Source organism: Erithacus rubecula (genome assembly GCF_903797595.1).
Source record: "Erithacus rubecula genome assembly, chromosome: 20".
NCBI lineage: Eukaryota > Metazoa > Chordata > Aves > Passeriformes > Muscicapidae > Erithacus > Erithacus rubecula.
Genome location: NC_136672.1, coordinates 1,996,815 through 2,020,716, shown reverse-complemented (window position 1 = coordinate 2,020,716; position 23,902 = coordinate 1,996,815). Strand labels below are relative to the sequence as shown.

Genomic DNA, 23,902 nt, shown 5'->3' with positions numbered 1-23,902 from the left:
GTTCCTCTGAATCACCAGTATCTTCTAAGGCTGAGAGTTGGTTTTGCACACTGGCATCTGTGATGCCCTGTGAGCTTGTAGCATCTGCATGTTCTCTCCAGTGCAGGAAGAGCAGTTCTGGTTTGAAGTGGCTGTTTAAATATGGGTTCAGGACCATGGGCCAGTGTGATGGTGCCCAAGTGCTGGTGGTTTTTCCTGAGGTAACAGGTGAGTGTTTAGGTGTCCCAGGAGCAGCTGTGTGTGGGATCCTGGCTGGGCTCTGGAACAGCAGTTTGCTGTGACTGTGATGGTTCCTGGAACCTGCAGGAAACTCTGTCCCAGGGGACCTGTGCTGCCACCCCACCCGGGCAGGATGGGAAGGGGCTGCAGGTGGTGTGCAGGCTGCTGGGGCAGCTCTGGCTGCTCTCCAGGATGCACAGTGGCCTTGCTGATGCCAGTAGGCAAGCTGAGCTGAACAAAGGAAACCCCACAGAAGTGTGGAGTGTTGCACAGTTGGGATGCCCAGCTTGTGCTCGTGGTGGGGCTGGGCTGGCACTAAAGCAAGGGAGGTGCAGGAATGCATTGCTGGGTGGGGAGAAGAGTAGGTAGGACTGCATCAGTGTTGCTTTAATTGGCAAACAGCATGACGAGGTGGAGCAGGGAAGTCATTAAGCTGGAAACAAGTAATTATATTTAAAAAAAAAAGGTTTTGCTCAGTTAATTTTCAGCCAGAAACACCCTGACCTGGCTTGTGCAACTGCTACTGCGAAGGAGGTGGGAGAGGGTGGGACTCCTATGCCAAAGGACTGTGACAGTGCTCCCCTGGACTGCAGTCTGTTGCTTTTGGAGACCTTGCTCAGAGGCTCTGTGCTTGGGCAAGCTTGCCTGAGGTGAGAGTCTCTCTCATGGGGTTTCTGTTTTGGTGTCAAGGCTGGCAGTTTTATAAGGAGTGTCAGCTATCAGGGCATTCATCAGGGCCTGGGGGTAGGAAAGAATTGTGAGGATGGTGGTACAAGGGAGAAGTATTCAGAGGAATTGAGGCCCATCACATTGATATCCAGGGCAAGGGCAGCAGGTATAGAAGGTTTCTGCAGGCCACCCAGTTTTGGTTTTAATTCTGTATCCTACAGCATTTTTGATGCATACAAGCTGAAGTCCTCCAGGTGACAATACAGAAGTGAAGGGACACTGTGCTGTCCTTGTGCTGGGCTCACTGTGCAGCCATGGCTCTCAAGCCTGGTGATCAGGCAAGGGGTTGCTTCAGGCCTTATTTATTATTCACCCTTACTCTGCATGCCCCAGCTTCACTCTCATGTCTTTTTGCTACCTGGATCAGCTGCCCATGCTAAAGGACCTGGAGCTTCATTTCTTCCCAAAGAATCTCCTGGCCAGTGCAGTTCATGGTGCTGTGCTCAAGGCACAGCTTGGAGACAAAGAAGAGCTGGAATTCTGACTATTAAAATAGATCATATTCCATAATTTTTTAAAGTCTGTTGTGTGCACACTGAAGTCTGTCCGGGTCCTGGTGATTGCTGGTGTGAAGAGTTGTCATTCTTACTCACATGTAATGTTAATGTTCAGGAACAGTCCCGAATATTTAGTGTCCTGGATGTTTTCTGGAAGAAACAAATTCTGTGGGAAGTAGGATATCTTTGATGGTGATTTAAGAAAAAAACAGCACCCAAACTGTAATTGAAGCAATTTTATATTTCGCTCATTGCCAAAATTAGTAATAGTCATTACTGCTGACATTAATCAAGAAATAATAATTTGAAGAATAGTGGAATGAAATCTAGAAATGTAGTTTATTCCAAGGCATAGGGAGAATTTTGATTCTAATTACAAGCTGTGGACCACTCATCCTAGCTACAGTGCTAAAGAGGAACTGGAAGCACTTAAAACTGATGGTTATGGAATCAGCTCAGCTGCATTGGGCACTCAGGAAGACTGGAGGCAACTGGGACTTCTCCAAATACTCACTGCCTGATGTGCTCTGGCATCTTTACAAAGCAAAGGAGAGCTACTGTGTATGTCTTCTCAGAGTGTACATTGTGACTCAGGTGTGTTGGGTGGGAATTCCTGACCAGTTCAACCAGATTTTGGGATTCCCAGTTCCCTTCACATGTGTGTGGTCCTGTTTGCTCCCTCATTGGTGTCTTTGCCCCCTTCACCTGACTCCAGTCATTTTAGCAAAAAATCACAGGAGGTCTGTCTCTGGCAAGAGTCTTTCACAAGTATGAGGCAAGGAGCCTGGACAGGGAGGTTGTTAAAAAGGTGTCTTAATGCACGAGGAGATGAACTAAGGTGCCTCTCTTACCCTTGAGTGCCATTCATAACATCAGTGGCTTACTGAAGTTGGGTGATAAATTCCTATTTACAAGGAAGCTCTGTCCTGTGCCTTTCTCCTTCTGGCAGAAGAGAGCTGCTGGGAGGCTTTTTGAGAGGTCAGGAATTGTTCATGTTTGGCTGGTGACAGAATTGGTGGCTACTGTGATGGACTTGGTCAGTCTCTCTGGTCAGGTGAGTTTGCTGTGGGTGTGTAATGGATGTACACTGTGTCAGTGGAGTAATCACAGCTCCCACACGTGGCACTGGCAGAAGCAGAATATTGCTTGAAACCATTTGTGGGCATCACTGTGACCTCAGTATGGGAATTCAGTAAGAGATGCTGTGGTTTCTGTGTTCTTTGTTGCTTGCTGCCTTGGTGAGTGCAGGGAGTGACTGGAGCTGCTCCACTCCCCACTCATGCCCTTGGTAGAATTATCAAACCTGTGTGTGTTAACAGGCAGCACTGATGCAGACTGACAGGTGTATGTCTACTTGGACATATTTGCATTTGTTAAGAGTTATAGAAGTTGTGTAGTGAGCAAATCTGTGTATTTTAGTTCATTTGTGTCCCTAGTTTATTTCTGTATGGGCCTTATGGCCATGTCTGCTTTGTGCTTGAGTCTTGGCATAAGTTTGTGCATGTAGGGTTTATATTGGTATGTGGGCATATGGTTTTGCATTTTGGCTTTCTATTTTGTTTTACTTTTAATCAACTGATGTTTTTGATATATGTCTGTTTTCGTGATAAATGGGCAGCCCAAAAGTACTGCCCAAAGGCAGTTAGTCTCCTCAGAGAGAGGGGAGGCCTTTTCAGTTATTTTATGCTGATTTGAGGAAGCCAGGAGGTGTGGAAGTCACAGCTGCCTGTCAAAATGAGAGTTATCCTATAAGGGAAAGTTGAGTTTTGTAAGGAAACAGAAAAAGCCAAAATGTGCACTTTCCAACTTCATGTTGTTGAGGAGTCCCTGAAATTGAATTTGTGTGTATGCAGTGAAGCATTGCTTACAAGAATCTTATGTAAGCACATCAAGCTCTGCATGTATCAAACACACATAAACAGCTTTTTTAGCATGCTGCAACTTTAAGGTTGGATATCTTCTGTTGAGTTTAGGTTTGGTAAGATTTTATGTGAAAGAGAATGTAGAGGTCTGCTTCCTAGTGGAGGAAGCGGGGTACCTGTTATAGCCTGTGGAGACTTAAAAGGAAAACTGTGAGGGGAAGAAGCTGTGCAGGGTGTTTGTGTAGTGCTCTGCCCTGTGGGTAGGAGCTGGCAGCAAATATCCATCTCCAGGCTCCACTGAAATGATGCTTATAAAGAAGGTATAAAAATCTCTGAATAGATGTGATGCTTTCAGCATCCTCTCAAAGGCTGAGTGCACTGATGTGGACCAGCATTGCAAAGGTGCTGGTGATGTTCCCTGCTCTCATGTACCTCATTTAAAATGAGCTTCATTGTATTTAAATGCCTCCTTAGATGTGCATGTGTGTCTTGCTGTTCTACCTTGTACTGAGATAGCAGCATCCACTCTGGAAGGTGGGAATTGCTGTGCTGCAGCAGCAGGGTGAGGAAAACCTGCCTGATACTGGCAGTTGAACATTTTCACTGTGGTTCAAGAAGTATCACCTTGGGATACGGGCTTTTTCATGGATATTCTGGTCAGGATGGATTATTTTTATTACTGTACAGTGTTGTCTGCTGGCTTTGGAGAGATGGACAAATGTTTTGGGGATTTCTTTGTTGATCCTGATCATTTATAGTTGCTGGGCTTTAACATCTCTTCTGCTGTTAGAAACTGAGTCCCTCCAATGACACTTGTGCAAAAGAATCTGTCCTTAAATCTATTTGCCTAGGAGTTACTGCATTTTTCAAATGTTTTTATATCAGTTTGGTTGATTTCTGGTTTTTGGTTCTCCCTGTGCAGTTCTGCTGCTGCTTCCTTGGCCAATGCCTTCAGTAATGTGAATCTTCCACTGTGTTATTCCAGGCTGCTGGTGTTCCCTGCAAAGGGCTTTTGTCTGTCTTCTTGGTACTCAGGTTTCTTTTCATGTTGTGGATTTGTTTGATTGCAGAAGGGATGTGTGAGCAATGAGTGAATGACAGTGCAGTGCTTGTTGAGCATGGAAAAATGTCTTTCAAAAAGGTGTGTTACTCTAGCTGGTTTACTTAATGTGCAGTAGTTACTCATGGTAAATCCCTGAAGAGAGACACTTCCTTCGTGTTTCTTCAGTTTGGCTCATAGGTAACTTGAACACTGTGTCCCTGCTAGGCTGAGAATGGAGCAGCTATTTCATGTTCATTGTCCCTCTGGTTTGGAGCATGTCTGGAACATGAGTGTGAGGCTTACCCCTCACATTTGGCACTGATTTGGCTGTGAAAATATTGAAATACTTGATTATCGAAGTCAATGAGAAGGAAAGTGCTCAGAGTTATCCTGAAGGTGCCAAGGGGTTAAGCCATTGTTCTTGAAGTGTAAAATGCAGGGAGAGTGGGTTTCATCTTGTTCTTCTGGGACAAGAGTGCAGGAAGGATTTGTGCAGCCTTAGAGTTTTGGTTTTTACTCATGATTATATTAGTGTCTGAACAAGACAAAATAATTTTTGCTGTGACTCTGCACCCTGTGTTCTACCCCCACCCACTTCTTTGTACTGCTGCCGAGTTGTTGGACAAGTTATCTCTGTTAGAGGTCTCTTGCTGAGATTTGCTAGGTGGATTGATGTATATGAGATGCTTGAAAGCTGCCACTGCAGGTGACACCTCATGTGCAGCCTCTCAGAGTCTCGCAGTCTTGAACTGACTACAGGAGCTGGTGTGGATGTACCTTTAGCATCCACAGCCCATCTGTTCACCTTATAGGCATTTCCCATGTTGGACCATGTTTGTCCCCTTGCCTCATGAGTCGTCCCAGCTCAGGACCTGACTTCCCTCTTTGGAACTGTGCCTGAGTGAATTGGCCTTTTTCCTGAGACCCTGAAGCTGAAAGGAAGGATAGACTGCAGTGTGATTTGCAGTAGGAGAGCTTTGAACTAATTCCTGTGATTTATATGGTAAACTTGGAGCACTCAGTAAGTGTGTGCTTTAAACCAAAAGGAGACTGATAAACTTTGGCAGCCAAATGCATTTGGAAATAATGATAAGGAGGGAAGGAAAGTTGAGAGCTTGCTCTGCCTAAGCAGTTGGGCTGCCACAGCCTCACCAGTGAAGCTTTGTCAGCCTGAATATTTGTATTTTGGAGCTGGTGTTCTGGACAGGCTGTGGTACTGATTTTGGTTCTAAATTTCTTATTCTAATTTTATTTTTTGTTATGTCAGTCTGGTTCTTACGGAATCTTACTGGATTTGCTTTTGTTTGGGGGAAGCTGTAGATCTTGAAGCTCCCCATGATGTGCATTTCCTGGTCTGCTTAGGTGGCTGTTTCTTCAAGATTAGTCCTGCAGTTCATGCAGGTGTAACATGTCTTTCTCTCCTCGTGGATAGGTGGAAAGATGCAGACGTGATTTTTATCAGATGTCCCAGGTTTAAGCACGGTCCCAGTGGAGCTCTCTGCAGCCCTGTTGGGTGCCTGCTCCATGCCTGCACAGATCCTTTGCAGGCATGTGAGGTATCATTGGCCTGGATTTGCATCACGAGTATCATGTGATGCTGCAGAGCATCTTCCAAAATGTGTGACCTTGACACCTCAGGCTGTACCCTCGGTGGTGAGATCTGTGCTGTTACTGTTAGTGAGGAAATACAACACAGTGTTGCCAAGTATCGCTGCCCATCTCTCCCTCCTGTTTCTCTCAGGTGAGCCGAACTGCCCTGCACTTAGGTGGTGCAGTGACAGTGTTTAGTGGCTATAGCCCATTAACTTCCCTAGGAGCATCAAGGGAGATGGGAGTATGTGTATTGCACAAATTGTGTATTTATTAGCTGCTAAATTGATTTCCTCTTCTGCAAATCAAAGCCTTGGTATTTGCCCTTTCCTGGAGGCAGGGCGAGCCCTCCAGGAAGCAGACAGCTCTGCTGGTCCTGGAGCAAATAAAGAGTCCAAGCGCCAGGAATTAGTCTGTGTTGTGAATAATTTATCTGATCTTTCTGAGGTGCTTTGAGAGATGCCCTGTGGTGTAAGGAGGACAGCTGTTGGGAGCAGACAGCTGAGCCGAATGGGAGTTTATCCTTTATCTGTTTTTGTCTAGGCTTATTTTCTTTGGACCAAAAGGGTTGTGTAGTTTGATTTGGACCTAATTCTCTGGAAGTGGTTCTCTGAAGTGAATTTGCTATCACTTTGCTTTTGGACCAGAAAGCAAAGTGTTTGTACTTTGAAGAAGTTTGTGGACAGAGATAAAACAGTTTCCTTAAAAAACATCTGGCTGTGTTGTTTGACCTGGGAGGGGTTGTGGACTAAGATGAAAGAATTGCGTTTGGAAATCTCTTCTGGGGAGCAGTGGGACATGTCCGAGTTTGCCTGTAAAGACCAGTTCCTCTCCTGAACACTGTCAGTGTCACTTGGTCTCATGCCAAGCTCTGGAAACCTCATCCTGCCTTTGATATCCTCTTGTTTCCTCCTGTCCCACTCAGAAACCTGCATGGGCAGAAAGTAGGAAATAGGAGGATGGTCAGAATGGCAATGATGGCCAAGAATTGATGGTGTTCTTCACGGTCATTTCTGCTTTGGGGTAACTGCAGCAATCATTGTGTGCAAAGTGGGTATTTGCATGTCAGCTTTTAGACCTGGTTTGTTTTGTGATTTGGGGAAGAGGTCAGCTTTCTGATCTCATATAACCCAGCTGTTGCCACTAGAAAGTGTGACACTAAGGTGTGAGTTAGTATGCAAGTTTACACAAAGGAGTTGTGAATGAGCTCAGACTTCTGTTGGAAGAAGAAAGGGTCGGATGCAAAGGTTTAGATATGTGCTGCTTTAGCAGCAGCTTGGCAGTTGAGTTCTTTCTGCACTGGAGCCACATGTTTTGGAGTAGCTGAAGAAGCCTGCCAACAATCTCCTGGAAATGCAAAATCTATTTTAAAATATATTTCTAATTAATGTATTTCTTTTTGAGAAAAATTGGAGTAATAGCCTGCAGCTTATCTGCCCAGCTGGTTATGCCAGAGTCATACATGTCCAGATAGGCTTCTTATGGGTTAAGCTCTGCCACTCCCTATCGATGCTGGATGTCTGTGGGGCTAAGAACAGAAATTTACTCTCTGGCCTGTTTCTGTAGTTTCATCCCTGCTGATTCTGCTGATGAGGACTGCAGCTGAGCAAATGAGAGAAGGGTCTTCTCAGCCAGTGTGGAAGTGGCAAAGATTGAGACAGGAGTGGTGGGAGCTGGTGTCCAAGGCCCACATGTGTCTGTCTGGAGGGTTAGCTTAGCTGACTCTCCCATCAGGGCCATGATTTGGAATCTTCTGTGAGTTGAAGAAATTCCCAGTGTGATTTATCAGTATGGCTGCTTTTTTCCTGCCTTACAGAAATGAGGGAAATGAAGAATGTGTGAACACACAGTTTATTTCAGTGAAGCTCTGCAATGTTTCTAGGACTGGTAATTTGCTTTATTATAGACAGGCCTTAGTCAGGGTTGACTTCAACAGGAGCTGGAACTGAACTGTCAGCAGGAGCCCTGCTTCACTGTGAGCTGCCAAAAGTCTGAGCAGCACCCTGCCCCATACCAGGACACTGTGCTGCTCTCTCAGGGCCTGGGACACAGTCCAGGAGCCACTTGTCCTCAGTGTTGTTTCCACCTAGTAAATAGCAGCTTTCTGGGAAGGTTTGTGTAGGGGTTCCCTCTCAGAGCTGAATGATGCTCTGACTTGGGCAGCAGAGCTCTGACTGCCCACTGTTCTCAGAATAATCCTGTGCTGGCATGTCCTGACTCCTTGAGACCCAAACCAAACACAGATAATGCTGTTTCAACATTCTTCAACAGGCTGATGTCCTTGCTGTTGAGCAATGCAGAATTGGAGGGTGTAATAAGACTGGAGTTAACATCTTCCTATCCCTTCAAACATTGTGTTCAAGAGTTGTGGGTTTAGCAGCCAACATAGGTCACTCCATGGCAGCTGAGCTGGTAAAGGGGAAGTTTGAGTTGTCTTCATCCAAGCTGTCAGGAGTTGCTGCTGCTGCCTAACAGGAGCATTGACTCGACTGCTCTTCCAGCCTTGATATTCAATCCCGAGTATGGCAGTTGTTTTAGATGACTGTGGGTTTCATATGAGCAGGTCCCTGTTAGGACTCAAAGAAATGCAAAAACCGTTGGAAAACTCTTTGAAAAGAGAATTAAAATGGTGGCATATAGCAACACAGTGAAAGAGTTGTGTCTGCACTGCATGGGCACACACATTCTGCTGGGAGCAGCCAGAGCCCAGCAAATGCCCTTACCCCCACTAAGGGAACTGGCAAGCTGGTTGCCCAGGGATTACTATGACAAGTTTAATATTTAGTTGCCCCTTTCTACCTCATGCATAAGCATATCAAACTCTTCTTTGTTAGGACTCTTGGCTTTCAGTAGACAATTTCAGTCATTAGCTGATATATTCTTTCTGTTGCCACACTTTGGTGATTTCATGGTGTAGTTGTTGATCTTCATCATGCATGTGCTGCTCCCTCTGTAATGCCTGTGTCTTGGAGGTGTTTTAGGGTGTGAAGGTATTCCTGCTTGGTGTGCCTTGGGCTAGGCAAGGAACCAGCCTCCTCTCCCTTTTTCAGCATATGAATGCTCTGTTCCCACTGATGGGATGTTATTTGCAGTGTCTTTGGAGTTCACATTGTCTCTGGAGTTTGCTGATGGTCTTGTATGGGAGCAGAAACATGGACAGCAAGGCCAGGTTGATACACCTCAGCTTCCTCTCTTCTCAGATGCCTCTGAGGGCAGCAGCACCAGGAGCAGGCCTAAGCTGTGCTGGTGCCATGAGCAGACATGACTCTTGCATCATTGGTACAAGGTCATGCAGCTCCCACTGTTGGAATCCTCCTTTTTCATGATTTCAGGTAGTAGTAGGTTTTGGTTGGGTAGAAAATCCTGCAGTGTGGCTCAGAGGTGTTTGTTTATTGGATCAAAAGTATAAATAATATAGATGTTAGTTTTTAGTTGGATAGTTAGCCTTTTAATGACCTTGTAACTAGCTAGCTACACCTCCATTTTCTCACCTTTAGCTAGAAGTGCTGAAGGAGTCTCTGTGCTATAGGTAAGATTTAATAAACAACCAAGTCCAGATAAGAAAATTTGTCTCTCAAGTTTCAATCCTGACTCTGAGTGAAGGCAGAAGGAAAAAGAAGCCAGCCACTAATAAGTGTTGCCACTAATAAGATGGTGTTGCTATCATCCCACCTTCTCAGCAAAAACTTGGGAGCCCTGCTGTAATGCAGAAGTTGCAGCATCATAAACTAAGTGTGGGTCAGTTTGCTCTGAGGTGAGTGTGGGCCAGGTGGGTAACAGTGCTGGCTCTGGCCACAGGCCACACACGGGTGGCCACAAAGGTGGAAACCTTTGTGGTGCTGGGACACCTTGCAGGAGCCAGGAGGGGACTCTTGGTGCTGTTGTGTGGGATAGTCAGTTTGTATGCAGGGCTGCTGCACACATTTCTGCTCCTGGAAGCTGGGAGGGAGGAGTTAATGGGGACAAGGGCAAGGGAAGAAGATAGCTGGGTCTGAGTTGGGGCTGCTGGCTGATATTTTTGCAGCAGTCTTCTGTTACCCAGCGTGAGACCGCAGGGATTAGCTGGGCAGACTCTCGGGCTCCTTCCGGCCTGAGGGCCCGCCTGCCCTCTGCACACCCCTGGAGCTTTTTACACAGCCTTTCAAAATCCAGTGCACTTGGGCAATTTTTATGGAGAGATTTTATGCTGCTTATTTCTTTAGCAGCGAAATTTTGTGTTTGCCCCAAGTTATTTACCCTAGTAAAAGGGTAAACAGCAAGATTGCTGCATCCTGAGAGTGCAGTGGTGCTGAACTGCTCATGCACATTGCTGTAGTGCCTGCATCCCAGAGCCTGCTGGATCACACCTGCCTCTTCCAAGTGGTGCTGGGTCAGTCCTTGTCCCTGCTCAAAGCCTGGGAGCTTTCCATGATCTGCTCCTTATATCCAGTAATGGATCTGTACCCAGGTCTGTGGTGTGGTGATCTCTGTGTGATTAGAAAGAAATCTTTTGCTTGGGAAGAAATTATTCCCTGTGAGGGTGGTGAGGCCCAGGAACAGGATGCCCAGAGCAGATGTGGCTGCCCTGGACCCCTGGAAGTGTCCAAGGCCAGGTTGGATGGAGCGTGGAGCAGCTGGGACAGTGGGAGTTGTCCCTGCCCAGGGCAGGGGGTACAAGGAGATGATCTGCAAAGTCTCTTCTCACCCAAACTGTTCTGGGATTCTGTGAGTCTGGCTTGGCTGCTGGTGAGGATGAAGAGGGGGCTGCAGGCAGTGCTGCTTGCCCAGGTTGCTGTTCAGGTGAACTGGCATTAGCAACACCTGTGGGGGAATTTTTCAAAAAGCCACTGTACATATCCTCCCCTACTCTGGGCAGGTGTTTTTGATGAAGTGTGGAATGCTGTGCTTGACCAGGTCTGATCTTTTGCTGTGGTGACAGTGCTGGAGAGCTGGGCTTCCATGGGAAATTGCCTGGGCACAAGCAGCTGGACCATCTGTTTTAAAATATTGTTTAATATGGGCAGATTTACTCCAAACCTTCAGCTTTCTGGAAATAAAACAATCTTCTCAGTCTTAAAAGTTTTTTGCTCCATACAGTACCCTGGTCCACTCCTTTCCTGCAGTTGCCAGTGTTTGTCCCCTGGATCCTGATGATGGGACTGCTCTGTATTCAAAGCAGTGCAGCCTAAAGTTTGATTGAAAAAATCCATTTTATTTATGATTTTAAAGTAAATGTTGAAAGATAAAAGGAGATTCTTAATGCTGGTGCTCTCCTTTGAGAAATGGTCTCTTTAGGTTTGCAGATAAGCTTCTGTGCAAAACCACAAAGAGAGAAAGCTGTGCCTTTTTTTAGCATTATCCTTGCTTTTTTATCAATATTGGTACTGAGAATTTGCTTTTTCTTGCAACTAACCAGATACACCATTCCTACTCCTGTTTTTCACAGTGCTGGTGCAGCAAGAACTTAATTAGGACTTCTTTAAAGGTCACCAATTGTTGAGGTAGATTTGTGGATTCTGCTTTGCCTGTCACTTAAAGGGTGGCATAGTTTGTTTCAGTTTTTGGTTGTTTTGTTTTGCTATTTTTTTTTAATATAAATTGGAGTTGTGGAAATCTTGTGCTTTTGCATTTCTTTCAATTTACATAAAGTTTTTTTGTTATTACTCCATATGCAAATTTGTTGCAGCAATTCTGATATCTGAAGAGAATTGTTAATGTTTTTTAAACAGTTGGTGTCTTTGGGTTTTATCTCAGTATATTTTGTGACTGCTGTTCAGAGACATTGCTTCTGAGATACTGTATATAGAAAATTCTTTATTGTCCATTACTTTTCATGTACTGGTGTTTTTCTGTCTTGGAAGAGCTGCAGCTTCAGTGTTCCAGCTGAGTGAGCCCCTGTGTCAGAATTAGTCCCCTAGGACAGTGCTGGAAAACACCTATTTATTCTTTAATAGCTTTCTTTTAACTCAGGATATACAGATATTTAGGAAACCTGGTGTTTGAAGCTGGAATTTCAAACTTCTTTTGCAACCTAGAGCTCTATGGCAAGAATTGAGATTGATTTATAGACCTTTGTGATGAATGCAAGAGAGGACAGTAACTGAGGTGTGAAAAGAGATGGAAGGGAAACATCTGCCCCAGGGAGCTGTTGCCTGGAGGTGTCTGGATGGGGAGAAGTGGCCTGTGAGCACAAGGGAGCAGTGACCTGCTGGTGACTGTATGATGGAGCTGTGTTAATGGCTCTGCAGGTGAGGCTGAGCTAGAGATAGGACTTGCTGGGAGCAGCTGGCATCCCATGGCTCATATGAACCATGGCAGCCCAAGAAGGTTAATTAATATTTATTAAGAACAGTGGTTTGCTTTTGTGTCAGACTTTGTGCCAACTCACAGTTGTCTGGCATGTTAAGACTGTAAATGCTTCTGCAGGAGTTTAGTTACTTCCCCAGCAGTGCTTTTCAGCTGAAGTGGAGATCTGCTGTCAGGGATAGAGTGCTAGAAGGGTTGGAGTCTGTCTTATTCAAGATTTTTCTTTGGTAGCAAAGATATTCCATAGAAAAAAAAGAAGTCAACAGGTTTTTTCATCAGCAGATTTTGAATATAATGAGGTTTTTCCAGAGCTCAGCAGCTGGGTCTAACTGGTAGGTAGCCCCTGCAGTAAACTGGTGATGAATGGGATTTTAGAGAAGAGAATTTGTTGTTTTGTCATTTCAGGAGTTAAGGGGTTCTGAGGCTGCCACAAACTGAGGACTGATACCCAGTGAATCCTTTGTGCCCAACCCTGTTCACTGTATTGCCTACCTGGAGGTGGAGGAAGACATGGAACTGCTTTGCTGCTGGCAGCATGGGGCAGGCTGCTGCCAAAGGGCTTCCAGAGAGCAGGTGACAAAAATCCCTACAGCATCACGGTGGCTTTCTGACCTTGACAGTTTGGGAGTGAAAATGAGTGTTTCCAGCTCTGCAATCTGCAGTGCAGTTTGCCCTGCAAGCAGTGATGTGCTGAGAGCTCCCTGCACCCTATGGGCGGCCATGGACTGCCCGGGGAAGGCTGTAAAATGTTTCCATTAAATTCACTTTGCTGACTCCTGTGCCTGGAGGCTGGAATGCAGCTAGGTCTGACCCAGGAGGCTGAAAGGCATAAAGAAAAAGCCTTAAACCAATACTTTAGCACCTCTTTGCTAGAGCATCACAGTTTGCCCTAAAATTTCAAAAGATATACAAGAATAGTTGATAATATGATGCTCTTGTGGCTGGGGAGCTCCTGAAGAGTTGTGATTGTCTCATTCTCTAGTAACAACATCTGAGCATGGATGGTCTTGTTTTGCACACTCGAAGTTGTTCACTGCCTGAGTTTTATTGCAGGAAAGGTTTCACATCTCACTAAGGGGGAGTGAGTGCTGCTTGCCTGCTGGGGCTGTTGGCCTGGTTTGCTACGTTGGAATTCTGTGTTGAACATGGTCAGTTGGCTGTTCCTGGAATGAATGGTTTGGGTTGGAAGGGAACTTCAAGCCCATCTCACTCCATGACAGGGACACCTTCCATTATACCAGGCTCTAAGCTCTTTTCAACCTGGCTTTGCACACTTGGGGCAGCCACAGCTTCTCTGGGCACCCTGTGCCTGGGTCCCCCCCACCCTCATGGCAAAACATTTCTTCTTCATGGTTAACCTCCAGGCTAACCCTGCACCCTGTTAGTTTAAAACTCATAAACAGGTAAAGATGAACTCCTTGTCAGGAAGTTCAACCTAATATAAGGTAATGGGAGGGGACCTTGTCCAGCCTGAGGGGTGGGACTGAGGGGAGCCTTTGTTGAGCTGTGGGGGCTGGATCTGGGACCTTCCCTTGGGCAGAGCCATGGCTGGAGCCATGGCACCGTGTGTGAGCCCAGAGAGCTGCTGAGAGGTGCCTGTGGCTTGTTTCCCCTTTGGATTTTAACCAGGCAGATTAAGAAGTGAGCAATTAGTAGAGCACTCAAGAAGATTCTTTTGACAGAACAAGCCTCATTTGTTCCTGGCAAAAGTGGTTTACAGCAAAGAGAAATTTAGATGTTGAGTATTTTCCATTAAAAGTACTGTTAACTGCTAAATAGTGACAGTGTGTTTGCTTTAATTACCCCAGAGTATATTTTAATTGTAGTTTTCTCTTAAACCACTTGTTAAAGTGATGAAAGTGTTTTTGCTGACTTTGTGCATGTTCCATGCAAATGTCACGTATTTTGAAGGAGGGGATGACAATAGCATGAAAGCATTTACCCATTTAGGTTTCTCTTTCATAGGCAATTTCTGTAGGCCGTGCTTACCAGCTATTAATGAGAATGAAGCGAGCTATTGGGTGTTAATTTATTGTTTTCAAGTGCTCAGTAATTGTTGATGATGGAACTGGTGGCACTTACAGAGGGCAGGAGGGGTCTGGCCTGGATCTGGCACAGGCTGGCACATACCTGTTCTCTCCCATTAGGTGATGGTTTCTGCTGTGCCTCCACTTCTTTTCCTTCAGAAGACCATTTTAATTTGAAGGTTGGGGTTATTTTGTGCTGAGAAGGAAAAGGCAGTTGCTGTTCTTAATGCTGGAAGATCAAAGGTTTTTACTGGAGAGAGATGCTTTGCAGATCGTCTGCTTGTTGTAAATGAAAGGAATGTAACACAGGTGTCTGAATTTCTCTTGTAACCATTGAGAAGTGGCAGGATTTGATCCTCAGTGCTCCAGAGCCCTTTCATGGGAAAACAGCAGCGAGTCTCAGTTCAGGATGGCAGCTTTGCTTTAGTGAATAATTTGGCAAAACTGTGTGTTGTCAGGTGAGGCATGAAGTGTGATGTTCTGCTAACCTAGATTTGGGAGACCCTGACAGCAATCAGGGTATTAATAAATGGTGGAGTGAGGGGGGAGATATGCTATGGAGCTGACTTCCTGCTGGTCTAAAGGGAGCAGCTTTTACCTTGCAGCTGTGCACTGGGATGCAGCTCTGTGCAGCAGCAGGATGCAGTGCTGAGCTTCCCCTGGCTGAGGTCCCTGTCCCATGGCATTCCTTGCCCAGGCACCAAGCCATTCTCTGTTTCCATGTGTTGGGCTCCTGCCTGTGCCTAGCTCTGCCTTGTCTGTGGGAAGGGCTGTTCCTTCCCATTATGTTTTGCTCACAAGTCTGTAAAAAGCAAATTAAAGGGTCAGGTACTCTTCTCTTTTTTCCTGTTTCTGTTGACATTACAAACCTCAAAACTGTTTGAAATTTATTTCCCAGACTTTGATGTGAAGGTCCCTTCCCAGTGTAATTTCATTACAGCAAGACCCCAGTCCTATGGTCAGGGCCTGTTAATAATGCTGCAAGATAAATACAAAGTATTAAAAAGCACTCTTTTTTTCAGTTATAATAACTGTAGCAATAAAAAGGCGGCAGGAGTTCCTGTGTGTCCTTTAGGGGAACAGAACCCTTTGGGGGAGCTGGGTGGTGGAAGGACACCAGAACTCTCTACAGAAGTTTCACCTCCTGACTGTGATCCATGTGCTGGACCCAAGCTCTGCAGAGGCTTGGGTTTGTCCTGGCTGGGAACACTGGGCTTTTACTCATCTGGAACCACACAGAAAAGGAAAACCACAAAACCCTCAGCTTCCTCCTCTGCAGGTAACGTGATTGCAACTCCTCATTTCTGTACTTTCACTTTCTGCAGTGTTTGCTGTAGGAATGGCTGTATTAAGGTCTTTATTTAAAATATTATTTTTTCTTTTTAGATCTGTTTTCTCTTCACTGACAGGATGCAGGGTCTTTGTCTAGGGTTGCATCAGCTGATGTTCCAAAGCCAGTCTGTTGTTCATTGCTGCAGATCCCTTGACTATTGGTTTGGAGTCAGAGTTGTTGTATCCATCTGTGCAGTTCTTCCTCCAGGAAGAAGCTGAATTGTTGTCACACTTCAGTATTATCTTCACTAACAAGAAAGTGAAGATTTCTGTCACATAAGTAAATGTCCCCAATGCTGTTGAGAGCAGCCAGCTGTTGGAGGAGCTCCAGCCATCTGCCAGGCTCCTGAAGGCAGCAGCCCTGTGCCCAAATCCCTGGCTTCAGTGGAGCTGTGAAAAGGGTTTGGTACCTGCTGCCTTCACTCCTTCCAGAACAGCAGCACAGCAGCAGCACATTCCTGGCATTCTGTGTGTTTTGTCACTTGAATGACAATGTTGGGCAGGAGTGCCATCAACATCTGTCTTTCTGAAGAGGATTTGATGCTGCCAAGCTTTAAAGCTGCAAATTCTGTTGGAAACATCAGTTGTTACACAATGCCTGATGTCTCTCAGCAGTGGGAATCAAGGGTTCCTTCCTGTGCTTGTCCTGCTACAAGCAGGTATTGCTAATTCATACTGAATGCTTCACAAGACAGTACAAAGCCAGAATTTTTATGAGTGCACAAGATTATTTTTTTTTTGTAAGAAAAACATCAGCCCAAAAGCTGGTGCTCACAGAGCCATGGTATGATGTTTAACAAAGCCTCTGAGTGTTCATTAAGCTGTTTTGGTGTTGGGAAATAACTGGCTTGTGTGTGTTTCTGCTGGATTTCAGCATGAGGGAAGGTTTGAACAAAGTAATGAAAGTGAACCAAAGTTCATTTAACTAAGCTTTTTTAGATTTTTCCCTTTTTTTTTTTTTTTTTTTTTTTTTTTTTTTAATTTTATCCCTTGCTATGTGAATTTTCCTTCATTTTTCCCTCTTCAGTTCCTTGGAAAGCAGAGCAATTCAGGTGCTGTAAGAAGAGTTGTGGCATGGCAGCAAGACATTCTCCTGGCTGTAGTGGAGATGTGCTGGGCAAACCCTGGTGACAGGTTGTGTGCATCCCTTGTGGCATTGAGGATCTGCTCTCCTGCAGACAGGGAGTGGATCCAGTGGGAACAGCCAGAGCTGTTGTGTGGTCATGGTGAAATCTGTGCTGGACAGAGTGATGGCAATTCAACAAACTCAGGTTATGTCTCAAATGCAAGTGTCAAGGCACTTCCCCTGTGTGACAGGGGGAGAAGGTGGGTGGTGACAGGTTGTGTCTCTTCTGACAGCCTGCACATAGCTGAGCTGCTGTGTTGGGTTTGCTTGTGTGTCTGAGGACTTCAGTCAAGGGCTGGGTGGAGTTGGGTGAGCTCTTGCCAGCCTGGCATGATGGGGTCTGGTGCTCACAAGGTGATGAGAGGATGGGATATGATTGAGGAGGGAAACCCAGCAGCAGTCATTAAATACAGAGATACCATGGCTCACTGGGGAGGGCCTTGAGATGGAAGTAGTTGGAGGATGAAAGAATATCAAAAGGAAGGATGTTGTGGCTTTGATTATCACTGTTTTCATTGACATCTCAGTGCTGTGATGGAGGGCAAGATGATGTGCTTGCTGGACCACTGCAGCTGTTCTTATGCTCTTTGTCTTTGGATCTAGTCCTTACCCTAGAATTAGAATATCTTTTTCTGAAATGCAGATTGTCCAGAAGTACAAAAACAGATCAGATAGATCTATCTACAGATACTACTTCTAAAGCTTAGCACAAAATTGCCTTGGATTTAGTGTCTGAAAGTTCTCCAACTGAATGCTTTCAAGGACAACTTAAAGCATCATATGTTCTGTAGATTTACAATTTAATTTCTTGCTTAAGCAACTCTCTAAACCTCCATTATAATTCAGCAGAACTAAGCAAAAATGCCTATTGGTACCATGTGTTCCAAGATGTTCTTAAGATCCAGATCAAAATCTTTCCCAGTGTAACAGTGCAGAAAGAAACTTGCAGCTGAGCCCAAGTTTTCAGAAGGGCTCACTTGCTCTCTGAGGCTGTGAAGATACTGATCAGATGTTCAGGAGAACAGCACATGTGGGCACTCACAAGCAAGAGACCAGTTCATGTGAAACAGATCCAAACTTCAAAAATTGGCTTGGTGCATTTTTAGTTATGCATAGATGTCAGGCTGGTAGTATTTGGAAAAAGAAACCCTATACATTACAGAGTTTTGGATCCAGACATGAAAATCTGCTGTGCTTGCATTGTGCAAAAGATTATGTCTTGTGGAAATAGTGGTCAAGGGAAAAAGCAGCCCAATGCTGGGTCCTTCACCAGAAAAGTCTGAAGGCTGTTAGAAGCCTACTCCAGTATGAGTCTGCTCACTATAGTGCAGGCTGTTTCTAACATATTATTTGTGCATGTTAGTGGAGCTTGAACATTTCACATACACACCTTCTGGGCTTATTCCTTCTAGTTATTTAACTAGTTGGTGACAGGCAAAATGGAAATATTCTTATTCCCCTGCCTCTGGAGGGTTTCTTATTCTGTGATTCTGTGACTGTAGGATTGATTCAGTCTGGTGGCTGAGTCCAAGGTGTTTAATGGAGCCAGTGGGATGCAGGCTGTGATTGGCACTGGCACTTTGCTGGCCTAAGGTATCTAGAGGGATGATGGAAACATGCTTGTTGCTTTATCCAAAGAAACTAAATCCTTTCCATTGACCTTAAGCAAAAGCCTTGATGGCAGATTTTTTTCCTTGCTTTTCGTCTTGAATCCAGGCTCCTTAAATTAAAAAGAAAAGTAATAAAATAACCAAATCCCTTCCCCAGTCTTCTTTCCTGTGGTATATTTTATAATTGATGTGCTGTTTCATATTGAAAAAGTACCTGGCATGGTCCTTTGCATAATTTATTATTGTTGTTCACCAGGAGAGGCTCCAGGTACTGCACAATAAATTTCCCAGGGCAGTGTCACCCTTTGTTTCTGACAGCTGCTCCATGACAGGCTCAGCTCTGCAGGGCTATGCCATGGCTGCCTCAGGCACAGGTTGCAGGAGTATTTTGAGTGAAGCAAAGTGCTGCTGTGAGAGCAGGCACAGACTCCTGGTCTGGCAGCAGCTCCCATGTGGACAGTTGAGCCCTCCAGGTGCTCTCCAGCCTTGTTTCACCAGGCTTGGCACTGGGCTGTGACTGTGAGCTGTGTGTTACCTGCTGCTCTGCAGCTAGAAATTGCCTGAACCCCAGTTTGGGCTGGAAGCTGCTATCTGACCCATGTGCTGCACTCTGTTCTGAGCAGAGAGTTTTAACCCTCTTTATATAAATGGTGCTCCCATGCAGAGTAACATCAGGGATAATATTAAAGGCTTCCAATGGGCTTTGGATTTGGAGAGTCCAGAGACTTCATTCTCAGGTTTTGCTTCTGGGAGTTTCCAGTCTGAGAGAACTAATCTTAATCTGATTGCAATTTCTTGCCCTTTAAGATTAACCTACTTTACCAGGCATTGTGGTGAAGCTATTTATAGATGCTGGAAGTGCTGTTGGGGGTAGCCCATATCCTGCATTGCCAGTCTCTGAGGTGGGTGTCTGCTGGTGGAGCTGTGAGCTGTCTCCCAGCCCCAAATGATGCAGATACTTCACTAAAATATTGTCTAATATGATTGTTTGGCCATGAAGTGTTCATAAAGGCAGTGGTCAGTAATCCTTTCAGAGTCCTGGCTGCTCTCAGCTTGGGTGTTTATACTCCCTAGTTGGAAGCACACTTGGGGCTGTGGGTGAATTATGGCTAAATCCTTTTTCTAATGAGGTGATTCCTAAAAATGAGTATACTTAGCTTACTCCTGCAGTGCAAAATCATCATTTCAGAACTGTGTGCTGACTCTTGGATCATATGAAATTGAAGATTTCCCTGAAGGACTGAAAATGTCAGAAACAGGTGCAATGAAAATATTTGTACCCTTTCAAGTGAATTTCTGTAGTTGCAGCTCTTAAAACTAATAACTCAAACCCCTAGGCCTCTTCTTTCATCCAAAGTCCCTAAATAGAATAGCATGATATACTGAAGTTCTTCAGTTTTTGTTTCAAAATTTGGCTAGTTTTTTCTTGAAAAATAATTTATCTTGAGTGTAAGACTGGAAACCTACTTCAGTCTCAAATTAGCTGTGCTGGTGTTGGAGTAGATCCATGAACAAGACTGGAAAGGAAGGAAATATAAGTGCAGGATGGTAGGTTGGAGGGGTCTGTGGGCAGGCAGAGCTGTGCTGGCAGCAGCAGGAATAACCAGCTAGAAATCCTGGGAGCATTCAGGATGTCAGCAACTGTGGGGCTGCAGCTCTGAACACAGGTAAATGTTCTTTGCTGTCTTTACATCAAAGCAGGCATTTTGTTAGCAGACAAGATACAGCAGTTTGGTTATTTAAAGCTGTTGGAAGAGTAGAGATCTGTGTCGTTTTTGGTTTTTTTTCCTGTCTCACTTTAGATTTTGCACTAGCTTTGCTTGGAATTACCTTGGAAGAAATCAAAACTGATAGTTTTCTATTAAGAAAATGACCTCAAGCATTCAGCTCTGTTTAGAAATAGAAGTAAATAATCCATTCTTCCCCATTTCCTCTGTCTTTTTGTTGATGTGTTTTAATATTACAAGGGAGAGGTAGAAAGATTGCACAGTTCATTACAGATCCAGTGACTTTCCTTCCTGCTGTTTGCTGTCACAGCTGGTGTTTCTGTGGTTGTGTCTCTTTTTTTCCTGATGACAGTAAGCAAAGAGAGTGCAGATTTGATTCCTGGTGTATCATCATTCCACAAACAGAGAGTGACTTCAGCATCTGACCAGAGAGAATCTTTACCTGAGCACTATGACTCACTTGAACACTGTGATCTGTGCTCAGGCTGTGGCAGCAAGAGGTTGATCCTGCAGAGTTGAACTAAGTGGGAAACATTTTGACAAGGATCAGTTTGTACCCTTGCAAGGTAGAAACTTGGGAAAAAATCCCTTAAACTATTGGTGTTTTGAAAATCTTACTGCTTGAAAAGGGAGCATTTTGTTCTGTGTAACCTGAACATGGTAAGCAGTGCTCTTGAGGTGTGGCATGCAGGAATGGTGGTGAGGAAATTCTAGGAAGAAGTTAGAATTGCCTTCTCCAACAGAAGGCGACTCAGAGGCTTTAAGAAATGGCCAGGGGTATCCTGTACCAGCCACAGTGTGTCCAGCAAGACCAGGAGAGTGACCATCCCTCTGTGCTGGCACTGCTGAGACACCTTGAACCTCTCCTGACAGGAAAGACATGGAGGGGCTGGAGCCTGTCCAGGGAAGGGAACAGAGCTGGGGAAGGGTCTGGAGCACCAGGAGGGGCTGGGGGAGCTGGAAAGGGGCTCAGCCTGCAGAAAAGGAGCCTCAGGGGAACTTGTGGCTCTGCACAACTCCCTGACAGGAGGGGACAGCTGGGGGGGTCGGGCTCTGGGAATAGGGAACAGTGACAGGAGGAGAGGGAACGGCCTCAGGCTGGGCCAGGAGAGGTTTAAATTGGATACTAGGTACAGTTTCTTCAGCTGTCAAGCACTGGAAGGCTCTGCCCAGGGATGTGGTGGAGTCCTATCCCTGGAACGTGTGGATGTGGTGCTTGGGGCCATGGTTTGATGGTGAGCAAGGTGGTGGTGCTGGGGTGATGGTTGGACTTGATGCTCTTAGAGGTCTTTTCAACCTTGATGATTTTGTGATTCTGTAAAACATAGATGAACTAGGTAAAGTAAAAATAGTAGTACACAATCTAACTCTGGAGGAATACTTCTGGCCTGCATGTGACCTGCTAGACAGCTGTTTCTTGTTGTGTGAGGTTGGTTGGCTGTGATGGTGGTAAAGGGGCCTCACAGTGATGAGAACTTAACTGCAGAGCCAAGTGCTTGGTTTAATTCTGGTGAAGGATAGCAGCACATAAATAATCCTGTACTTGGCCTAGCACCCATTCACCAGTGCAGCCAGGAGCAAGGGGTGCTGTGAGCCTGAATTTTTCTGGGGCTGTTGTGTAGGTGCTTTTCCCAGTGTCTCTTGGCTGTGATCTATGCAATGCCAAGGGCTGTGCATCTGGGGACACAAGGCATCACTCCTGGACTTTGGTTCCATGCACAGGCCTGGTGGTAGAATGATAACATGATGACCTTTTAAAAATTGTTTTGAGGACACCACTACCACTTTAAGGCTGGGATGATTTGCAGTAAAGATTGCTATCCTTATGAGTAGATTAATTTATTTACACCAGAAAGCTATTTTTGACTGTCTTTTTTTTCTTCTTGGAGAGCAGCCTAACATAGGATATAATCCTGTTTAGATTCCCTCAAAATGTAAGGTAATACTTGCCACTTATGCTCAGCCAAAGTCCAGGCCATCCTGCTTTCAGATATGGTCTGGACTTGGTATAACCATTAACGTGCAGCTGAACAAAGGCAGTAGTCACAGTTGGGAAAACCATAAGTCAGGAAACTTCATCATTTCAGGTCTGATGTTGAGGATTACCCTAATTTGTGAAAAAGTGATCTATATCCAGAGTTAGTTTTGGTTTCTTCCAAATCATTCTCTCACATAATCTTTACTGTAGAAGTTTTCAGAGAACCAGATGTTCTGACAGTTGATGATTACAATTATTTGTTAAGTTAGCAGAACCTTTAAAAGGCAATTTATATAGGATGGATATTTCTGCAGCACATTTTCAGACAGTTTTGGTCACACAGCCTAGGTGGTGTTGGGCATTAATGAATTCCAGAAACACCATAACCTGCACACCTCTTTGTTGTAGTGAGGCAGGGTGGTCTGTAATGAACCTGTGCACAGCAAAATCACAGCCAAACTCGTGCATCTAAAGGGGCTCTTGTGCCTCCAGTTTGAATGATGTGTCTCCAAGGAATAGAGACATGGAGTCAAAAGTCTTTTTTAGGATGAAACTCAAGGTTTGGAGTCCAGAGCTGAAGCTATGGAAGTCTGCTGGGGTGCACAGTTTGCTTTGGCTCTCCTCAGGCTTTGCTTCATTTGAGTCTGTTGTTTCACTTACATGTGATCTGTGCTGGATGGAAATTCCTGGCATTTCTCAGGATGTTCGTTTTTCCCGGTCACATTCCTAGTTCATCAGCTGAGCTGAAACAAACCATCCTGTTTGCTTCCCAGGGGCAGCCTAAGCCTCTGTATTTGTTGGATTTGTGGAAAATCCAACTTCAGGTGGTGGATCAATATAATTGAAACTATCCTGAGGTAGAAATCAATAGACCAGTATTTAACTGTGTTATGAAGTGTTCTCTCCCTGAGTAAAAACAGCAAGAAAGTTAGTGTATAAAGTTTGGAAATAGTAAGAATAGGAGCGGGCTGTGAGGAGATTTTCTGATGAGGGTTTGTAGTTAATTGTGTCAATTTTAGTCTTGGGCCACTTCAAGTTTCATATTTTCCTGAGCTGTGTAAACATTGCTGTGAGAAGGGAAAAATCTTCCAACACCAGGTAACTGCCCTGGACAGAGTGTCAGGTGGTGAATGGAACACTCAAAGGACAATGGCAGCAGTCCCTGCAGCCCTGTGAGGGCAGACACGTGCTGCCATGGCAGGACTGGCAGCGAGGGGCTGTGTGGCCATTCTCCATGGAGAATTCTCCTGCCCAGCCCACCCCTGTGCCTGTAGGGAGCCTGCAGGGCAGCCCTGGGGGGAGTTTCAGGGATGAGCATCCCCCAGACCCTTTGCAGTCCAGCACTCAGGCTGGTTTTGCTCTGTGTGAGGGGGGTGCCCTCAGAGGACAGAGGAGGTGTGGGAGGTGGGTCAGGCAGTGGTTGGTGGTGTGCACCCACACAAGGCTCTCTGCTTGCTGCAGACCTGCCCTCAGCTGCCTGCTTTGCTCAGGGCACAGGCACAAGGTACAAAGGGCTCTGCTGTGCTGGCTGATTTCCTTGGTGTCAGCTTGAGATGGGTTGTTACACTGGGAATGCTGAGGCACAGGCTGCCCAGAGAAGCTGTGGTTGTCTCCTCATTCAAAGTTAGGCTGGATAGGGCTTTGATCAACCTGACCTAGTGGAAGGTTTCCCTGCTCATGGCAGGGCTTGGAATGAGTTAATCTTTCAGGATCCTTTCAACCCAAAGATGTTACCCAGGCAGTGAGAAGCTGAGAGGGGATTCAGTTTTGGGCTCCTGGGAAGGTGGGTGGAGAAGAGGCCTCATTTCAGGTATTATGGTGTGGAGGAGTGCAAGTTTCCTGTGGGTGAATGGGAGCAACACAGGGGCTTCTGTACCC

General features: G+C 45.4%; 1 protein-coding gene across 2 annotated transcripts in view; it reads left to right on the top strand.

Annotated features, from left to right (window-relative positions):
* Positions 1-23,902, top strand: part of MAP2K4 (mitogen-activated protein kinase kinase 4) — a 66,402-nt gene that overhangs the window by 1,555 nt on the left and 40,945 nt on the right. The window lies entirely within an intron of this gene.